We start from the raw sequence: 21,260 nt of genomic DNA on the forward strand, positions 1-21,260 counted from the left end.
TTGAATCATTTTTCTTTTGAAATATAGAAAATTTCAATTAAAAAAAACTAATGGAACAATAATAAACATTAAAAGAACATATACTTTATCTAACATTTACCTACAACTGGAGAAATTATAGATATAAGTGTAAGCCAAGTAGTATTTTTATTTATATCTGTAGGTTTCTGGGTTTTCTCTCGTGTAATTGTGGATGCGTATTATAAAAGTCTAAAATTATGTAGCTTAATTTTGTTTTCTCTTAGAGTAATGAAGCTATGATTTTTTTTGCTTTGTATAATAAATTTCATTTACATGTTAATCTGCATTTTCCAAGAAAAAAGCTGTAAACAGAAGATATAGACAATACATTTCAAGTCTAAAACAGACTGAATATACAAAATGAAGATAATTTAATTGCATTTCCAACATTCTTATGGACATTTATTAACCTTACCCATCATATTTTCTGAATAATAAATTATAGATGCATATATAATGGTGTGAGACCATAATTCTAAACTAAATATGAATATAGCAGGACAATGAATTATCAAAGATACCTCATTTTGGCCCTTGTATTACATAGACTTGTTACTGTTTCTCTCATTTATACAACTTCCTGAGTTACTAGCCCCATTATTCAATGAGTTATTAAAACGTGCATCATTGTTTAACACTGCATTTTCTCAGTGAGTGATGCAGATAAAAGCATAACAGCATTCTGTCTCAGAGTAGTATCAGTACAGTAATTAAAAATTAAGGTGGTCCCCAAAGAGACAGTTTCAATCCATAATACTCTAGAAGGTCAGAAATACATAGAATCTTTAAGCTAGAGAAAAGCTTTGATGAGATCTACTGTAATAAACTCATTGAATATTGAATGGAAGATTTTAAAAAATTAAGAGAGATTGACTTCCTCAAGATTCTGTTTATGGTGTCTGAAATAGAGCTAGCACTAAAGTTTATGACAAGTAGCATCAGATAATCCTTCTACACCTAACGACAAGTTTTGGTTATTTCTAGACAGATGATTTACAAAATCTTGTAATTAGTTCTAAGGTTCTCTTAAAGCTACAAGCTTTAAGTGGTCTGGGATAATACTACCAAACATAGTATATACAAGAAGAGTCAAGCTTTACCAAAAAGAAAGAAAAAGAAAAAAAAAAAAGAATAGTAACGCTTAATAGAAAGTAGGTTCCTACTGATATTTAACCCCTACAAAAATCTAAGTTTAATCTACTATCCTATCGCTCCAGATCTGCCGTTCAATCTTTGAAAACATTCCATCCCTATATTTTATACTGGATATTTTCATACAATAATTTTGTGAACTGTTTATTTTATTTATTCTATCAGTATTTATGAAGTCATTCACCTAATTTTAAATTACTTTTATTACATATAAGTGCATACAAAATCGCATTTACAGAATTTGTGTAAGACGTACATACTTACAATGAAATTAACACGTATTTATTTACTCAATATCCAGCTCAAGAAATGGAGCATTATAATAAATTTATATCCTTTTTTTGTCTCTCTTGATCCTATCATCTTCTTACCCCTCTACAGAGACAATCACTGTCCTGAATTTTGTTTTTATGTTTTTCCTCTTTATTATAGTTTTATTTACATATGTCTTTGTAATCCAAACATTATTATTTTGTGTTTTTCATACCGAAGGGTCTATTGTGAATCTATCCTTTTGCCACATGTTTTTTATTTCCATGGGATTATATTCCTGCAATTACTCATATTAACACATAGAGATATCATTATACATTTTCACTGCAGTATAATATTCTACTCTATACATACAATTAATTTATTACATGTGAGAACTTTACCTCAATTAATTACTATATCATTCTTAGATATTAAATAGGTCAATGTATATTTGATTATTTTAAATAGGTTAACACATTTGATGAATGCAGTGAATGGTTTTCTGAAGAACACACAGCAGTATAATGACTCTGAAAAAAAAGAATAATTAGGATTGAAGTAAAAATGCAGTGCACTTTATTCCAAAGTGCTTCTCTTATGCTATGTACTCTAAGTATTGAACCACACAACAATTCCCACAATATACTTTTTTTTTTTTCTGGGCCTCTCCCTGTTCTGTTGCCTATGCCGTGTAAGCCATTGCCCCGGGCGTGTTCATATGAAGATCTCCCAGTTACCTTTCATTTTATGCACAAAATTTTAATTTAATGTTTTTTTAAATTTTTTTTATTTTTGAGAGACAGAGAGAGACAGAGCATGAGCTGGGGAAAGGCAGAGAGAAAGAGGGCGGCACAGAATCAGAAGTAGATTCCAGGCTCCAAGCTGTCAGCACAGAGCCCTACACAGGGCTCCAACTCACAAATGGTGAGATCTTGACCTGAGCCCAAGCTGGATGCTTAACTGACTGAGCCATCCACGCGCCCCCACAAAATTTTAATTTAAGCTTTATTTTGTTTTTAATGTTTATTTATTTTGAGAGGGAGAGTGTATGGACAGGCAAGTAGGCGAGGGGCAGAGAGAGAGAGAGAGAGAGAGAGTCCCAAGCAGGCCCCACGCTGTCCCCACAGCCAAGGCAGGGCTTGAGCTCACAAACCATGGTATCGTCACTTGAGTGGAAATCAAGAGTCAGATGCCTACCCTACTAAGCCACTCAGTCACCCTTAATTTAATTTTTCAATAATTGTACTCATTTTCTAAGATTTAGCATAGCTTAGTTTGGAGCTGCACATGTCTTTTATGATAGTAATAATACATTTTTAGTAATATTTATATTCTTAGAGAACCTTAAACAGTTCCAGTAGCAAAACAGTTAATGCATATTCTTTACTGTTTAAAAATAATCTCTGAGTACTGTGTAAGCTGTCCTGTGATAAACATCAGTATTCTCATGTGATTCCAAAATCTCTAACTTCCTAAATTAGTATACTTAAGATATAATATTCATATATTTTTTCCCAAAATTTACCATAACATGTATCATTATTTTGACTGGAAAAAACATAAAGGTTTCTTACAAACGTATAATATAGTTTCAATTGCCCTTGCTGTGTCTTAGTTTGGGGTTATTTCTTCCATTACCAGAATTTTTTGATGAATGTTCTACTTGTTAATATTTAAATTGTTTTTTCTGCTCCAGGGATGTAACACTCTTACAAATAACAAAGAGTAATAACACAAAGATAACAAGTTTATCTCAACTCTCTAACCTTTTCCTTTTTGTAATGATATCTACCCACTCTCTTGATAATTGCCCTGAAGATATTTTTATGCTGGTAAATGATAACTTTTCAAGATCCTCCTCAGAAAAAACTTTTTCAAAATTGTTTCCCCTTTCAAGTTCACTAACTCCATAATTGGCTGGTTGCTTTGACTTTGGCATTTTGCTCCACACTTACACAAAAGTTGGAAACCAATAATAATGTTTCCATTCAGTCTGACAGTTTCATATATAGACATTCTTTTTTCTTTGTTTCCTTGACTAACACTGCTTGTGGCCAATCATTTCATCTCAGTTATCTTTCTTCTAGTTTCTGTTTCTTTGTGATTGAATCTGTTATGAGGTTTGTCACTTTCCAGTCTTCAAAATCATGGTGACATTTCTTCCATCACCACATTCTCATTTTATTTATTCTTTATATTACTATAACAAAAAATCACATATTTACATGTTCTCTTTTAAATAATAGCTTGTAAAAGGTGACAGAAAAGCTCATCTCTAAAGCATCATTCAGAAAGAATTCTGGAGTTCATCCATCACTTCTTCATTGGTTATGTTCCTGGTTGGTCTTAAGGTATTACAGCATTGTTTCTCCTTCACCCTAGACAGTTGTATTATGGATTCAGAGAAAGAGAGATTATATGCCCCACTAGGAATCAAGAAGTATGTGCCCGTAGGAAACAGAGCTGACCTCTCTCAACTAGAAATCTTTTCTCTAAGAATTGCCTGCGTAACACTGTGGCTTGTTAAGCTGACTGCCATCCCTGAAATGCCTGTTCACAGAGGTTTCCAAGGATACACTAGTACAAACCTTTTCTTACATTAAATGGGAGGTAATGATATCCATGCTACAATAGCCTAAAAGCCACTGGTCTTTTAGAATATCCAACTTCCCCTGTATGAAATTACATTCCATCTGATTTTGAAATATTGTGTAGGTTTTCCTTTTTAAAGATAAATTTTCTTAGCAACTAAGTCATTCATTTTCCCCCACCCATGATTAGGGCTGAAGAGTAACAGTGAGAGAGGAGTACAGGTGACCATGTGCATGAGTCTTCATGTTCCTACTGCCACCACCAATTCCAAAGCTAAGTATCTTCACTCAGTTTCTTCACCGCTATTTTCCTTGAATCCATCAGGACTAAGATCATCATGATCTTATTCCTTAATTTTAACAATGAATGTAGCAAGTCCCTGAATCCCAGGTCATCTTTTGCTTCTCATGCTCCCATCCTATCCCTTTGAAGCCCAATACATCTTGATTCTGTCCCCTGCATTCACCGCACACTCAAACTTTAATCTTGCTCTCTATGCTAATTAGTGATTTCTTCTCTGAATTCCCCCTTAATTTGCCAGGTCTGTTAAAAACCTGCCCCCCTCTATCTGTATCTTCTATCAGGATGTTGTGTCCCCTGAAGCCCCCTGAAGATATGGCTGCTTCCTCTTCCTGTATCACTTGTTACAGTGGGCATCAGGTGTAGTAAGTGTCCTGTTAGCTCATTTTTGCTTTCTGAATGTTGTTCTTTATTTCTAAATTATCCAGTTTTGAATCTCATATCATTAGATGATATAAGTAATTATGCCTAACTGTTCTTACTAACTAACACTTGGATCATTTGTCCTTATTATTCAGGGATTTTTAGGTCCTCATTGTCACTCTCTCCAACACCACTCTCATAAAAGTGCTGGGTACTTTTCCAAAGGCACAGTGTAGATAAAGCTTCCATATCCTAGATTCTTGTTTCTTACACCCCCCTCCTGCAATGATCCAGTACTCTACATCAGCCTTATAGTTCTATGCTCATAAGCTAGGCCTTTTCTTTCCAAAGATCTCAATCATTTCATAATCTACATCTCACTCCTGATAACCATCTCCTATCTTTACAATTCACCCACTTCACAAACCTAACATTTCTCCCACCACACTAGTTCTGTTATCCAAAGCCCTGTCTTCTTTTCGTGATGCCATATCCTTTGACATCCTCACCCCCTTACTTACCTAGTTTAAATTCTGTGTTCAGTAATTAAAATAATTCCCTTCCATACACTTTTGACAACGTGGCCACCTTTCACTTTTGTTGTAGTTCTCTGGCAAAATCATAACACTAGTTAATTCCAGTTAACCCCCAGCTAAAACAAACAAAGACAAAACTTCTCTGAGCACACTTTTGCCACCAAATAACACCCCATTTCATTACTTCCACCGATTATACTAATGTCTTTGATTCTTTTAGTCTCATTTTCCAATCAAGATTCCCTAGCAGGATTTTGCTGCCACCTCTCCACTGCAACTATTTTTATAAACATAACCACAATCCACACACTGTCAGATTTTAGCTTTTTGAGCACAAAACAACATTTTATCACTCCTTCAACAATGTTAAATTTCTTCTCTTACCTTGGAGGACTAGTTGGTCTTATTTTACTGATCTTTTTTGATTTTGTCTCCTCCTTCCCCCTTAGGCCTTTTTACATTGGAATATCTTGGATTTAAGTAAGTCCCTTGATTTTTTTTTTCCTCCTGTCTATCTCTACACACCATCTTGGTGATTTTGCACATTCTCTTGTCCAAAGTTAGGTCTATAGTTGAGACAACTCTTATAAACCCCATAGTCAGATGTCAAGTTGTCTATCTGATATCTCCACTTGTGTATCTATTAGATTATCTAATTCAATATGTCCAAAATTAAGTGGCTTCCCATCTCCAAAACCTTAGTTCAAATTGTCTGTCTGAATCTGCCTTCTGGTTACTCAAACCTAACCTAGGAACAAATCTGATTCTCTCTTTCACAATCCATGTTCCCTTTGTCATGAAATCTTGTTGACTTTAATTATGAAATATAACCAATTTATCCAGTCTTTTGTTTATGATTATTAATTTTTGTTTCTTGCTTAAAAACCTTTCTATATGTGGTAATGATATTCCCCTGTTTACTTGTAGAATATTTATTCTTTTTAGGTCTATAATCCATGTAATTGATTTTTATGGTGTGGGAAATGTTTTCAGTTTCTATTCACCTCAAGACCCATGCAGGAATGTTCATACCATAATTAGTCATAAAAGCCCAAGTCTAAATATCATTAATAAATTAACAAATGATCATATATTTATGCAGTGTAATATTATTTAGCAATGACATGGATGAACCTTCCAGATATAATTTTAAAATTTAAAAATGACACAAAATGCTGGGATGAGCACTGGGTGTTGTATGTAAGCCAATTTGACAATAAATTATATTAAAAATAAAATAAAAAATAAATAAATAAATAAGTAAGTAAATAAATAAATAAATAAAAATGACACAAAATAATATAAACTGTATGGTTTAGCCTACATACATATCGAAATAGGGAAAATTAATCTGTGTCAATGGATGACAAAATAGTGCTGTGATTGTTTTGAGGGGAGTGGTTTACTGGAAGAAGGAATGAAAGGGCTTGGTGAAATTCTGGAAATGTTTTACAACACAATCTAAGAGGTGTTAAGTAGATGTTTATATGTATTAAAATTCATCAAATATATACTTAGGATGACCTACTTTACCAGATGTTTGCTATACTTGAATAAAAACTATATCTATTTCTATTTCTATTTCTATTTCTATTTCTACGCCTAGGCATCCATCTTTCTACTGCATCCATTTCTCCAGCTCTGGTCCTATTAGCAAACTCTTTCCTAGATAACTATGCTAGCCTTCTGTGGTAGGGAAAATAATACCCCTCCCCAAAGACATCAACTTCCTAATCCCCCAAATCTGTTCTTTTGTTACCTTCATGGCAGAAAAGACTTTGAATACCTTATTAAATTAAGGATCTTGAGATGGAGAGATCATGCTGGATTATGTGGGGAAGTCGAATGTAATCACAAGGGTTACAAGAGGGAATAGGAAGGTCAGGGTCACAGAAAGAGATGTAATAATGGAAGCAGAGGTCAGACTGATGCCGTTGCTTGTAAAGGGGCTACAAACCAAGAAATATAGCCAGACTCTAGCAGCTGGAAAAGACAAGAAATAGATTCTCCCCTAGAACCTTCAGAAAGAATGCAGTCCTTATAATACATTGATCTTAGCCCAGTGAAACTGATTTAGAATTTTTAACCTCCAGAACTGTAACAGAATAAATTTGTGTTGTTTTAAGACACTGTTTGTATTAATTTGTTACAATAGAAACTTAATATACCTTCAAAGATGGAAACATATATTTACTTTTATATCTATGAAGTTCATGTTCTTTTTTTTTTAAGTTTATTTATTTATTTTGAGGGTGGTGGGGGAGAGGCAGAGAGAGAGGGAGAGAAACCCAAGCAGGCTCACTTTTAGCGCAGAGCCTGGTTCAGGACTTGATCTCATGAAATGTGAGATCATGACCTGAGTCAAAATCAAGAGTCAGGCGCTTAATCAGCTGAGCCACCCAGCCTGCCCTGAAGTTCCTGTTCAACACAAATGTCAGAGGAGTTCTTTTTACACATAAGTAAGATCATGTCTAAGCTATGTATAACTAAGCTTCTCAGTTGAGAATTCTGCCATTGTTTCCCATTTCACTCAGAGTAAAAGTTAAAGTCCTTAAATTATGTGATCTCTTACTTTTCTGATTTCCTCTCTTGCTATCTCTCATCCAACCACTATGAGTCCCTTCCTATTTTTCAAATACAGCAGTCACACTTTATTTAAGGGTTTGTTTTTTACTTATATTTTCTCCCTGGTACAATATGTAGATAAATACCTTATCTCCTTCAATTATTTGTTGATTTTCACCTTTTCAGTGAGAATTCTGTGGAATTGCTCCTTCCCTCACCCATTGTCTTTCCCTGATCATTCCATGCTCTAAATTTTGGTTTGTTTTATTTTTCCATTGTAATCTTTATAATATTACGGCCTAATATAACAGTATCCTTTTATTATGCTTCTTTTTCATCGTCTGTGTAGCCAGATAGAATATGAATTCCATAAAAGCAGCGACTTTTGTCTTCGAAGTAACATAAGTGCTTACAACAAATATTTGACTTACAGTAGATGCTCAACACTTTTTGATAAACAAAAACATTTATTGAGGGTTATCTTTGTGGTAGGTACTGTATCATGTGGTATATTTAAAGGAGGAAATAAAATAAGTAGATTGTCTATCTTTACTGAAGCAAAACAGGGAAGAAAAGGCAATTAATCAAATGATATAAATTATGATATATGAGGCCAAATATATTACATGAATATATGGAAAGTCAGTTAATTGTTTTTTGGGCATCCGTGAGGATTGCCTCGAGGAGGAATATGCAACATGAAAAATGAATGGATATTTGCAAGATGAAAGACGACAGGATGAAGCAGTGGAAAGTATTTCAGGCACATCAAAAATAAGTGCATGAGAATGAAAATGAGATAAAGCCTGTCTTTGAAGTCACTAAATTTGGTGAATATAGATTGAAAAGAGAGGTCACTGATGAGATATGATGAAAACATGAGGAATGTTCATGCCATGTAAAAAATTTTTAGGCCGGATATAATGATTTGAGTATTTATCTAAAAGCAACAGGGACACATTGAATGGTTTTCAGCAGGGTAGTGAAATGATCAAACAGCTGTTAAAGAAAGATAACTCTGACTACAATGTAGAGGATAAGTTTAAGAAATATAAAACTGGAGTCAAGGAAATTAATTAGGAAGATCTCTCTCAAGCAATTTAAGAAATAATGGTGGATTTTAGAAGCTACATGTGATTCATGGATTAATTTGACAGATTTTCAGACTTGGTTATTTTCTATAATGGGTAGAAAAAGAAGAAGGTAAGAATAATTGCTATTTCTCAGATTTGTAGTTGTTATAGCAGAAGCAACAAATTAGAAACAAGGATGGCAGATAAACAAATTTGAAAATCATCATTTTAAGGTAAGTGGATGAATTCCAGTGTTCACTGTAAAGTGTGAGGGAAAATGAAGATCTAATGAAGAACCTGAAGACTGCCAACATTTCAGTAAAGACAGATAAGTTCATAAAGATTCACAAAAGTTACCATGGAATGTTCAGGGAAGTAGAAAGAGTGTCAAGGGATATGATGTTTTAAAGAATTGGCCAGGGGCACCTGGGTGGCTCAGTCAGTTAAGTGGCCGACACAGTTCATGATTTTGAGCCATGCATCGGGCTCTGTGCTGACAGCTCAGAGCCTGGAACCTGCTTTGGATTCTGTGTCTCCCTCTCTCTCTGCCCCTCCTTTGCTCATGCTCTTTCTGTGTCTCAACATAAATAAACATTAAAAAATTAAAAAAAAAAAGAACTGGCCAATTGTTTCAGTTATTGCAAAGAGCTCAAGTGAGGTGAGGTCAGATTAATGTTTATGTTTAATTATGTTTAGCAATAATGGTATCTCTGATGACCTTGGAAATAATGAAGTCAATGGAGTGATGGCCATGGATATGAAGAAAGTGAAAAAGCAGTGAAAATGACTGAAGAATCCAAGAATTTGAGAGAAACAGAGATATAGCAGTTACTGAAATAGACCGGGTTTACAGGTTTGAGACCAGCTCTTTGCTTTTCTGTTTTATCTTGAGTTATTTTTGAGAGAAGACCTGAGGTTAATCAACCAAAAGGGAGTAAAAGGGGACAGGTTTATTCTCCCACCTGAAACAAGAGGAAAGCAGATAATATATACAAAATGATGGTCTGCAAAACACTGAACATCAGACAACAAAGGGCAGTGATTCCTGAGAAACACAAGACAAAAATTCGAGATCTATTATTGCCTCAGGTTCCTACCTGAAGAGAATTTCCAGGAAATGCACAGGGAAAAGGAACTCAGGCAAAACCCAGCAAACTGTCTGAGTTGAAGAGGTGGAGAGTCTGAGGAAAGCCAGGCAGCTACTATTTTCAGGGCAGAGTGCCAGGGAGGAGAGACCTGCACAGAGAACTCCAGAGATCTGTGGACTGGACCATTCCCTCTGATCATTCAGCAGAGTGTTGATCTATGCATATGTATGAAGAAATTGCCCAAATCCAGTGAAAGAACCAAATGAGAGGATTAGAGGAAACAGAGCTCAGCACTCACATGGGGTTGAGCATGGTGACTATTTCTATCAGTCAGGCTGGAATATTTCATAATTCATGGAGTCAAGAGTAAATGTAGTCCTCATAAAGGCTTCACATCACTAGTGGAGAGTAATTAGTCTAGTTTTACTTATAGTTGGTTTTTAAAGCCGGACCCAAAAGGATCAAACTAACTGTATCCAACAACATTTACAATAATATTGAATTACTGCTCAAGAACATTTATATGAATACAAATATATCCAGCATTCATCAAGGTAAAATTACAATGTATGGCATCCAATAAAAAATAGCTTGCTTCCCAAAAAAGCATTAAAAAGCCAGAATGGAGATAAACGTCATTAGGGTAAACTGACTCAGAAATAACGCAGATAATAGAACTAGCAGTCGAACATTTTAAAACACTAAGTATAACTATATTTATGTGTACAAAAAGTTAGAGAAATGATAGAATATGTTAAGACAAGAAAGATATAAAAAAAGATTCAAATCAAATTTCTGGATATGAAGCTACCTAATCTGACATGAAACATGAACTTGATGGGCTTAATGGCAGCTTAGACGTTACAGGATAAAAGATTAGTGCATTCAAAGACATACCAATAGAGGTTACCCAAAATGATAAATGGAGATTTAAAAATGAGTAAAAACATAAAAAGCATCACTGAGCTGTGGGGCAATTTCAAGTGGCCTAAAACATGTGATTCAAGTCCCTGACATGTGACAGGGGCTAACATTTGCAAATATAACAGGAAAAATTTTCCCAAAACTGATGAAAATGACAAACACAAATCCAAGAACTACAATGATCCCTAAACACAAGAAGCATGAAGAAAACACCATCATATCTCTCACTCAAATCCAGTGATAGGTAGAAAATATTAAAAGCAGCCAGAGCAAAAGACACATTACATACAAAGGAATAAAGATAAGGATGACAACAGCTTTCTCATCAAAAATGATGCAGATGAGAAGACAGTAGATCAACAACTTTAAATATCTGTAAGGAAAAAAAAAAATTTTGCCAGCCTAAATCTATTCCCAGTGAAAATATATTTCAAAACTAAATAATTTTAAGAAGGTGTTTTGTAACATACAAAAAGTAAAAGATTCATTCCTGGAAGACTCACATTATAAAAGAAAGTATAGGAAATCCAGTAGGAAGAAAGAAAATATCAACAGATGCAAAAATGGTTTTGCACAAAAAAAAAGCAGAGCATCAGAAATTCTATCTACTTTGGTAAATGTATAATTTTTGTTATTACTTAAATCTATTTTAGGCAATATATTATTCAAAATAAAATAATACTTACATAAAAATAACAATTCACTGTGGAGTTTAGGCCATATTTACATATAAAGTTAATAACCCCCCTCCCAAAAAAACCCATAAATATCAGGAAGTGAGAAATCAAAACATACACTTGCAAAGTTCACTATTGATACTATCTTAAAATGGTATCCTATTGGTTAGAACTGAACTGTTAGCTCAATGATGAATGCTATAACCTCTAGAGAAACGACAACATTTAAAAAAAAGGATTATAACTAATATGCCAAGAAAAAAAAACTAAATGGAATGATAAAAATATTAAATTATTTCCAAAGAAGGCAGAAAAAAAGAAAAAGTGGAACAAAGAAGAGATTTCAGCAAATGATAGATTTGTACCTAACCATGTCAGTAATCACATTAAATGGAAGCAGTCTAAGCACCCCAATTAAATAAAAAAGGAAGATTTAAATATAAAGACCTACCTACTTCAAAGGTACAGTTTAAGTTAGTATGTTAATATTCAAGCAGATTTCAGAGAAGAGACATTTATTTACCTGAGATAAAGGAAGTCCTATCCTAATGATAAGGGGATCAATTCATCTAGAGGGATGTAACAATCCAAAATGGTCAAACATATAACAAGGAGCTTTACGATACATGAAGCAAAACTGATAGCTACGCAAGGGGAAAACATTTTGCACAATGATCTACAATTATAATCATATATTTAATTTGTCATCTTGTGATGAGTTGAATGGAAATGAAATATTCTTTGCTAAGCCCTGCCAAAATACATATTTAGGAGACAAAAAAATGTGTGCCTCTGAGTTTGAGAGTGGTTTTTGTTGTACCTGAATGTGGAAGTTTTTTAAGGACCAGGTGGTTGGGTGAAACAAGCAATATTTGGAGAGTGCTAGCAAAAGTTAAAAGAACCTCAGGAAGTCATTTATCAGAAGCTTGGTGTTAGTAAAGAAGAGATCAGTAGGGGGGGTGCCTGGGTGGCTCAATCCCACTTCAGCTCAGGTCATGGTCTCACAGCTTGGGAGTTGAAGCCCTGCACTGGGCTCTGTGCTGACAGCTCAGAGCCTGGAGCCTGCTTCAGATTCTGTGTCTCTCTCTCTGCCTCTCCTCCACTCATTCTCTCTCTGTCTGTCTCTCAAAAATAAAAAATAAACATTTTTCTTAAAGAAGAGATCAATAAAAGCTTAAAAGAATATGAAGAGCATGCTAATAGGGAATTGTTAGGAACTATAGAAAAATAAACCGTATCACCTGAAAAATAGAAAATATGACTAATGATTCAGCAAATATTTCAAGGAAGAATGTTTAAATCACCACTTGAAATTTTTCACTGGCTATGATAAAATGATAGATGAGAGAGATGAGCTGAAATTTAATTATTCCATTTTTAAGTAAAATTTATAAGAAATAGAAAAACAGTACTTACAGAGTTCAAAAATAAAATTAAATTTCACATTTCCAGGTCTTCCCATGTTTTCAAATTAAGAAAAGGCTTTAGAGCAAAGGTGAAGTGCAGAATGGGACTCTATAAAATGTCAGAAAGGCATAAGATGGTTCCTCAGGGAACTATTCTGTTAGAAAAAATGTTCCCCTCAGGATCTCAAGGATATGTCCTACAAATCGCTTCTCTTAAACAATAGACCTTCTAAGAACATAATGTGTTGGCCTTAGCAGCTTTACAGCTTTACAAGAAGTTTAAGGGAAAGCATGGATTATGTTGATGAGATTTTTGAGTACTGGGGATAGGCCAGACTGCAGTCTGGGTCAGCTTGAAAAACTCAAGACGTAGGACACTATATATGAACCCTTGAATGGAGATCCACCCCCCCATCCCAACCCCCATCCTGAAATCAGAATAGTTTATCACTTGAAATTCTGGAAAATAACTCCTCAAATCAGATCTTTGTTTTCAAAGGATACACAGTTTAGGGGGAAACACTTCATAGGTTGTAATTCACAAGGCTCTGGGGTTTGGAGAGGGAAGAGAATCACAGATCTTCATCTAGCCAGCCCCAATGTTTTTATCAGCTTTTCATGTTTCCAGGGCTTTCCTACAGCCCTGATTTTACTCTGGAATACACTAGCACTGGAGACTTGAGGTACTGCTAATATGGGATGTAACTCATTTTCCCATGGCAATGGATGGAAAGAAGCAAAGCAAACTCCACCAATTTCTTTCTTACAATAGCTTTTACAGCCTGCTTCCTGCCCCAGGATAAAGCCTCTACTCTGATCTCACATTCTAATTCAGAACATTTCTCAAAATTTTCTTATTTCCTCCTCGGTTGCAGAAAGGGTAGCTTATTCATCATGCAATTAAAATTTAGATTTTCCATGTTCAATGTTCCATGAATGCAACCTTGTCTGTATGTCTTTGGTGTTGGATTTATCTGCTTCTTTATTTTACATTGAGGTAGTTGATACTGATAGGTTCTAATTGCAATTGTTGTGTTAGCATTTGAGACATTGATACTTAAACTTCCTCTAGTAATTAACAGAAATATATCTCTATCTATATAGAGATATTTAGATATCAATAATGAATCTTTTTCATCTCATAGAGCCTGTCCTGGCAACACTCCAAACAAAACCACAAGAAACACCATCAAAGGAGACAGGCCCAAGATGGCTGATAAAGTAGGCCAAAGTTCATATTATTCCTTCATTATACTATATTAACATACAAAAATCTCCTCCCTGAAGGTGCCATGACAGGAAACCCCTCACCAAATAAGGACGGAAAAGCGCATAACCCACATTCCTGGAAGACACACCCTGCTTCCAACAAATCGTTGCCTCATGAAATGAAGATTTCACCCCTCTGTCAACAACTGTCAATAAAAAAATAGAAGCCCAAACCCCAGTGGGCTCCGTTCCCCTTTGAGCTCACCCACTCTCACATCTCCAGAGTGTACTTTTACTTTAATAAATTTTCCTGGTTGTACTGCTTATCAACTGTGTTGTGTCTGCCCTTGAATTCTTTCTTCTGGCAAGACCAAGAACCTCTGGCAACATCTCTGAAGGGGCTGGATTGAGGCCTTAGGGCCCAAGGTCTCCTTGGTTCACCCAACAACATTTTCATTGATTACCCTTTTAAACCCTTACATAAATTACTTCTTCAAAAGAGGATAGTTTTCTACTTTATTTTGTTCTCAAATTGAAAAGAAATATTGCTATGGAAAAAAATTTCCCTCAGCCTCACCTTCTGTGGTATTCCTCCCCTCAGTTTCCTTATGAGTTGTGAAAACTGAAAAATAGAAGCATTACCATTGAAGACATACTAAAACATTATGTTTATTCATTTTCATAAATAAGTGAAAGAGGGGTTTAATATATGCTTGACTCAGTAACAACATAGAAGTAATAAATTACTTCAATAATGATATTCCCATAACTAGATATGATCATTTCACTTCAGTTTAATTCAGACTATAGATAGATACAGGTAATATAGATATAGGATATAATAATAAAGTCCTAATTAACCTTATCAGTTCAAGAATTACGTTTCTGCTTCACATAAATTGTAACTTGAACATTATATTCTTCCTCGGTTCTGCCATTTTTGTTCAATTTATAAGGTGTTTCTATTAATTTGAATATCCTAGCTTTGCAATCCGAGTCTTCATATGTGTTTCTTATTAATTTTTTTCTGTGGAGTACATGTTTAAATCTTTATTTATATTAAACTGATGCAGCCCAGTGTTAGAGTTGGTTAAGCTTTACCTACTATTCAGATAAATGATGAGATATGACTACCATTGTCCCTTTGGGGAAAAAGTATGTTCCCTTTCAATGAAAAAGACTCTATGTTTCTGAAGTGATCAGTGAAATGAACCTTCTGGGGGCTAACAACGTACAGGCAGGTGGTGCTGACAAGTAGGGCAGTTAAAAATTTAAGACAGTTCCTCAGAAGAATAAAAGAAATTAAATTTGTGAAGGTCACATCTGGACATTGTAACTTTCAGACAGATTGCACTTCTTTACCTACCACTGGGAATCTAAATAGTATCATAGCATAGAGCTAAATAAGCCATTTTCTTCCCGATATATTTTATGACTGCTCTACATATTAATAATTCTTCTTCCCCTCTGAAATTAGGCATTCTATAGTAGGATATTTCAGTTTGAAACATTACCTTTCACTTTTTTTCCAGACCATAAGATCAAGCTATATTATTCATGTGGGTTTTCCAGAATCTACAATTTCAGTCCCTTTTCCATGGCTGACTTCTTGTTTAGGTTGACTACAGCAATAGTTAAATGTTGACTGCTCAAGGTTTTTGTAACTACCTCCAATATTGCCAATGCTTCTCAGAGTTGCTACACCTGGAATGGAGCTGTTTCCTACGGGTAATGTCTACACTTTCTTGTTCCAATTTGACCAATTCTCTAGTCTAAAAAATAAACAAAAAACTTTTAATGTTTAATGGACAGCCGAACATTTTGACTATACTTTATTCATCTATGAATCATTTAGCTATGAATCATTTAGCTATATTATCCAAGTGTGCAAAGTTTGCATTATACTGTATATTTAACAAGTTTACAACTTTAGATTGGAAATAATTTGAGGGTTCTGCTATTCAGAGTATAGAACGTTTACTGAATATTATACCCTATTTATAGAAATATTTCTTTGAATTTACTTCTGTTGCTATAAGTGTTCTATGACAGTTGTTTCAGTCAATTGATTACCAACTCCACTTTCTGCAATTTTAAATCTTTTTCACAATGTAGGGTTCTTCTTTTCATGCAGCCCAAGCTCCAACAGAACTAATTGTGTCTAATATTAGAGACAATTGACTGCCTTCTTCAGTAAGTCACATGCCACAGAAAATCACTATTGTTGACATTGTTTCAAATATTTAATTGAGGGATTCTCCAAAATTCTATGAATTGTGAACTTTCCTTTCCAGAGAGAACAGCCATATGGAAGCATGCAGGTAATTAGGGTAACTGGATGGAAGCAGGCAGATAACTAGGGTAATGGCAGTAAAGCATCCACTTCAAATTACAGTATGAACTTAGTGCAGTAGTTTCTTCTTGGTACTATAACACATTACTACACATTTCATGGCTTAAAACAACATTAATTCATAATCTTACATATATGGCCATCCAAAGTCTGAAATGGGTCTTGCTGGGCTAATCAAGGTATAGACAGAGCTGTGTTCTTCCTGGAAGCTGTAGGGGAGATTCTGTTTCCTTACCCTTTCCAACTACTGGCCCCCTCTTTAAGAGAGCAATGTAGCATCCTTACATCTGACCCTGTTATTCCCTTCTGCCTTCTTCTTCCACATTAAAGGACTTTGTGATTACATTGGGGCCACACAAGTATTCCAGGATAATCTTTTTATTTTAATGTCAGTTGATTAGCAATCTTAATTTCATTTGCAATATTAGTCTCTCCCCCACCTTGTCATGTAACAAAACATATTAGAGGCTCTGGGGATTAGAGCATGGACATCTTTCAGAGTGATTATTCTGTTATCATACTTTGTAAGAGTAATTGACCTTAGAGAACTTTCACATTTCTAGACATTCTGATATATGAATACATATAGATAGATAGATAGATAGATAGATGATAGACAGAGACAGATATAGATACTTATATCTATATAATCTATGAAAATTTTAGATTTATAGTAATTACAATATTTAAATAAATACATTCAAGATCTATCTACCTACCCATTAACTTTGGAAACCAGATTTGTAAGGTTTTTAATTGATCTCAACCACTGTCTATTTTACATTGGTCATGTTGCTTAAACTCACAGAAAAATAACAGTAACACCAAAATTGCACAGTTGGTTTGAGAAATAGAAGTAATTACTATAGCAGTTCATATAAGAGCTTAATAAATGACATAGATTATTATTTGTGCTGAAAACTGATCTAAACAATATGTGATTTAAAAAAAACTGTAAACATTTTCTTTAACTATAATATACTGTACAAAGTAGTGAATAACTCTCTGAAACTTCACAAATTGCACATACCTGTTAAATCTACATCCATAGCAAGAAACAATATTATTAACAGCACAGACCCTCATTTATACTGTATCATTTCTTAGATAATTCCTATTCTGCCCACTCAGAGTATAAATTATATTTATCTGTTTTTGTACTTTAAATTAAATGATGCCTAGATTCTCTTTTGTGTCTAACTTCTTTGGCTCAACATTACGTCTCTCAAACTCATCCATATGTTTGTGCATAGTTATGGATGTTTTCTATTATTGTTCTATATTATTACAGCATAATATTCTACTCTACATTATATTCCATTGAATATAATACAATTTTTGATACATTGTTTTCTGATAGGCATTTGAGTAGTTTGTTATTTAGGTATTACACAGTGTCATTCTCAACATTCCAGTACTTAGGTCTTTCAATTAACACATGTAGGCTTTTTGCTAGTCTTAGATCCAATGCTAAACCTAACTAGCATTGGATTTGTTAATGGATGTGTTAGAATAATGCCCCCCTAAAGATGTCCACATCTTAATCCTTGGAACCTTTGTTACCTTGGAACTATATGTTACCTTAAATAGCAAACAATTTTGCAAATATGATTAAATTAAGGGTCTTAATATGGGGAGATTATCCTGGATTATCCAGATGTGCCCAATTTATCCACAAGAATTGCTAAGATATGAGAACTTTTCTTGGCTGAGTTCCAAGTGAAAGAGAAATGTGATTACAGAAGAACCGTAAAGTGGAATGCAAACTCGCTGACTTTGAAGATGAATATAGGAATCCAAAAGCCAACAAATGAGGACAGTTTGTAGAAACTGAAAAGCACAAGGAAATGATTCTCCTCTAGATCCTCCAGAAAGGAACTGTGCACTGCCAACACCTTGATTGAGATCTGATATGGATTCTAACCTACAGAATTGTAAGATAATATATTTGTGTTATTTAAAGCCGCTACATTTTATAGAAGCAATAAAAATGAATACACTGGATGATTGAGGAGTCTCATGTTTAGCCTTTATATGTATACCTCTCAGCATATGATTAAAATGGTTGTTCAAATCACAGTTCAGCCAGATGTGTGTGAAAGTTCCAGTTTCCTCTCATCCTCACCTAAACTTACTATTTTCTTTTTTGTATTTTTATTCTGGTGAATGTGGGATGTTATCTATCATAGTTTTTAATTTGTATTACCCTAGTGATTAATGACACTGAGAACATTTTCATATGTTTACTGGCCATGTGAATATACTCCTTTGTAAAGTGTCTTTAAGTCTGCATGATTTAAATTATTTTAAATGTGTTGAGGTTCTTTTTGTCATATTACTGTCTATTTAAAGTCTATGTTTAATAAGCAAAATACAAATAAATATTTTAACCTTTTACTTGTATTAAATCCATCCCATTTATTAAATAATTGATATTTCATTTCGCTGCCAGTTTATTGTTTCCTATTTAACACATCTGTTGTCTTTTGTAAAAAATCTGCTTTATTGAGATATAATTTACATTTTAAAATGCATTCATTTTCAATACAGGTCTCATGAGTTCTAAAAAATGTATACACTCAGGACTATCACCAAATTAAGATGTAAAACACTTTCTTCATCCCAAGACAGTACCATCGTGCCTTTTTGCAATCAACTACTTATAACCTCTGGCACCAGGAAATAATCTACTTCATATTACTATAACTTTGTTTGGTCTTTTCTTGATTGTCAGATAAATAGAAACTGCAGCTTCAATTATTTTGTGTCTGGCTTCTTTTACAAAGCATAACGGTTTTGAGATGCAGTTGTATTGTTATGTAAATTAGTTCGTTATTTCTTTTTTTTTTCAATATATGAAATTTATTGTCAAATCGGTTTCCATACAACACCCAGTGCTCATCCCAAAAGGTGCCCTCCTCAGTACCCATCCCCCACCCTCCCCTCCCTCCCACCCCCCATTAACCCTCAGTTTGTTCTCAGTTTTTAAGAGTCTCTTATGCTTTGGCTCTCTCCCACTCTAACCTCTTTTTTTTTTTTTTTTCCTTCCCCTCCCCCATGGGTTTCTGTTAAGTTTCTCAGGATCCACATAAGAGTGAAACCATATGTAGTTTGTTATTTCTTAACTCAGAGTAGAATCCTATTGTATGGATATACCACAATTTGTTTATTCATTCACCTTTTTGTTTTAATGATTATCCAGTAGAGTTAATATGAACTTTTTAAACAAGTATTTTGTGTATGAACACATTAGCATTTCTTTTGGGGAATTATCTAAGAGTAGAATAATGGTGCATATAGTAACTTTACATTTAACTTCAAAAATGACTACCAATTTACTCAGAGGTTGTTAAAATTTTGCATCCCCATCCACATTTTATGAGACATTCTATTGTTTCATGTCCCCACCAACAATTGGTATATGTAGCTTTATTTATTTATTTTTAATTCAACCATATTTGAATGGAGTAGAATCTCAGTTTTGTTTAAATTAACATGTTCCTAATTATGTCAAATATCTTTTTATGTATTTATTGACATGTATATAATTTCTTTTTATAAATGCTTTGTTCAAATTTTTTACCCATTTTTTGGGTTGTTTATCTTCTTGCTATTAAGTTTTAAGAGTTCTTTAGATATTCTAGATACATATTATTTGTCTGTTAAATAAATGGATTGCTAATTTTCTCCCAGCCTGACTTTAGCCTTTGTATTTTCTTAATGATGCCTTCTGAAAAGCAGAAAGCTTTGATAAAATTAATTTTTATTCTTTTTCATATTTGGTTAATGATTTTTGAGTCCTAAAATGATCTTCCAAAGATTTTAATGATTTGATTCCATGTGTATAAGTTTCAAATTTTAGCTTTTACTTATATCTCAAATCATTTTTGTTTTTTTTTTTTTATTTTTATTATTTTTTTTAAAGTTTACTTGTTTTTGAGACAGAGAGAGACAGAGCATGAACCGGGGAGGGTCAGAGAGAGGGAGACACAGAGTCTGAAACAGGCTCCAGGCTCTGAGTGGTCAGCACAGAGCCCGACGCCGGGCTCGAACTCACAGACCGCGAGATCATGACCTGAGCCGAAGTCGGAGGCTTAACTGACTGAGCCACCCAGGCGCCCCAAATCGTTTTGGATATATATATGTGTACACACACACACACACACACACACATAATGCACATAATATTTTTGGAGATATTATGTATAATGATATCTATACAGTAAATATATACATAATATATATGTATTTATATATAATATATTTTGAAGTTTTATAATTAGTTATATATATATGCATACTGTTTTTGGTTGTTAAATATTCTGGTTGACTTTTATCATCATAAAATATTTTTATCTGTTGCCATTATTTTCCTAAATATGTAGGTAATAATACAGATACTCTAGCTTTCTATAATAAGAAATTGTGGGGTGCCTGGGTGGCTCAGTCAGTTAAGCGCCAACTTCAGGTCAGGTCATGATCTGTCAGTTCCTGAGTTCGAGCTCTGCATCCGGCTCTGTTCTGACAGTGTGGAGCCTGGAACCTGCTTCAGATTCTGTGTCTTCCTCTCTCTGCCCCTCCCCCACTCACACTATGTCTCTGTCTCTCTCTCTCTCAAATAAACATTAAAACAATTCTTTTATAATAAGAAATTGCATAGCATATATGTTTTTAATCTTTTACTTCTAACCCATCTATGTCTTATTGACATACTTCCACATGGCATATATTTATGTCTTGTTTTTT

At 34.1% G+C, this 21,260-nt stretch overlaps 1 long non-coding RNA gene across 1 annotated transcript in view; it reads right to left on the reverse strand.

Moving 5' to 3' along the window:
* LOC128313944 (uncharacterized) overlaps window positions 1-7,383 on the reverse strand; it is a 105,170-nt gene extending 97,787 nt beyond the window's left edge. The window contains exon 1 of the long non-coding RNA XR_008295102.1: window positions 7,006-7,383. This is a non-coding gene — a long non-coding RNA (uncharacterized LOC128313944). The remainder of the gene's footprint in view (window positions 1-7,005) is intronic.
* Between the last annotated feature and the right edge of the window lie 13,877 nt (window positions 7,384-21,260).

Source organism: Acinonyx jubatus, chromosome C1 (genome assembly GCF_027475565.1).
Source record: "Acinonyx jubatus isolate Ajub_Pintada_27869175 chromosome C1, VMU_Ajub_asm_v1.0, whole genome shotgun sequence".
Taxonomy (NCBI): domain Eukaryota; kingdom Metazoa; phylum Chordata; class Mammalia; order Carnivora; family Felidae; genus Acinonyx; species Acinonyx jubatus.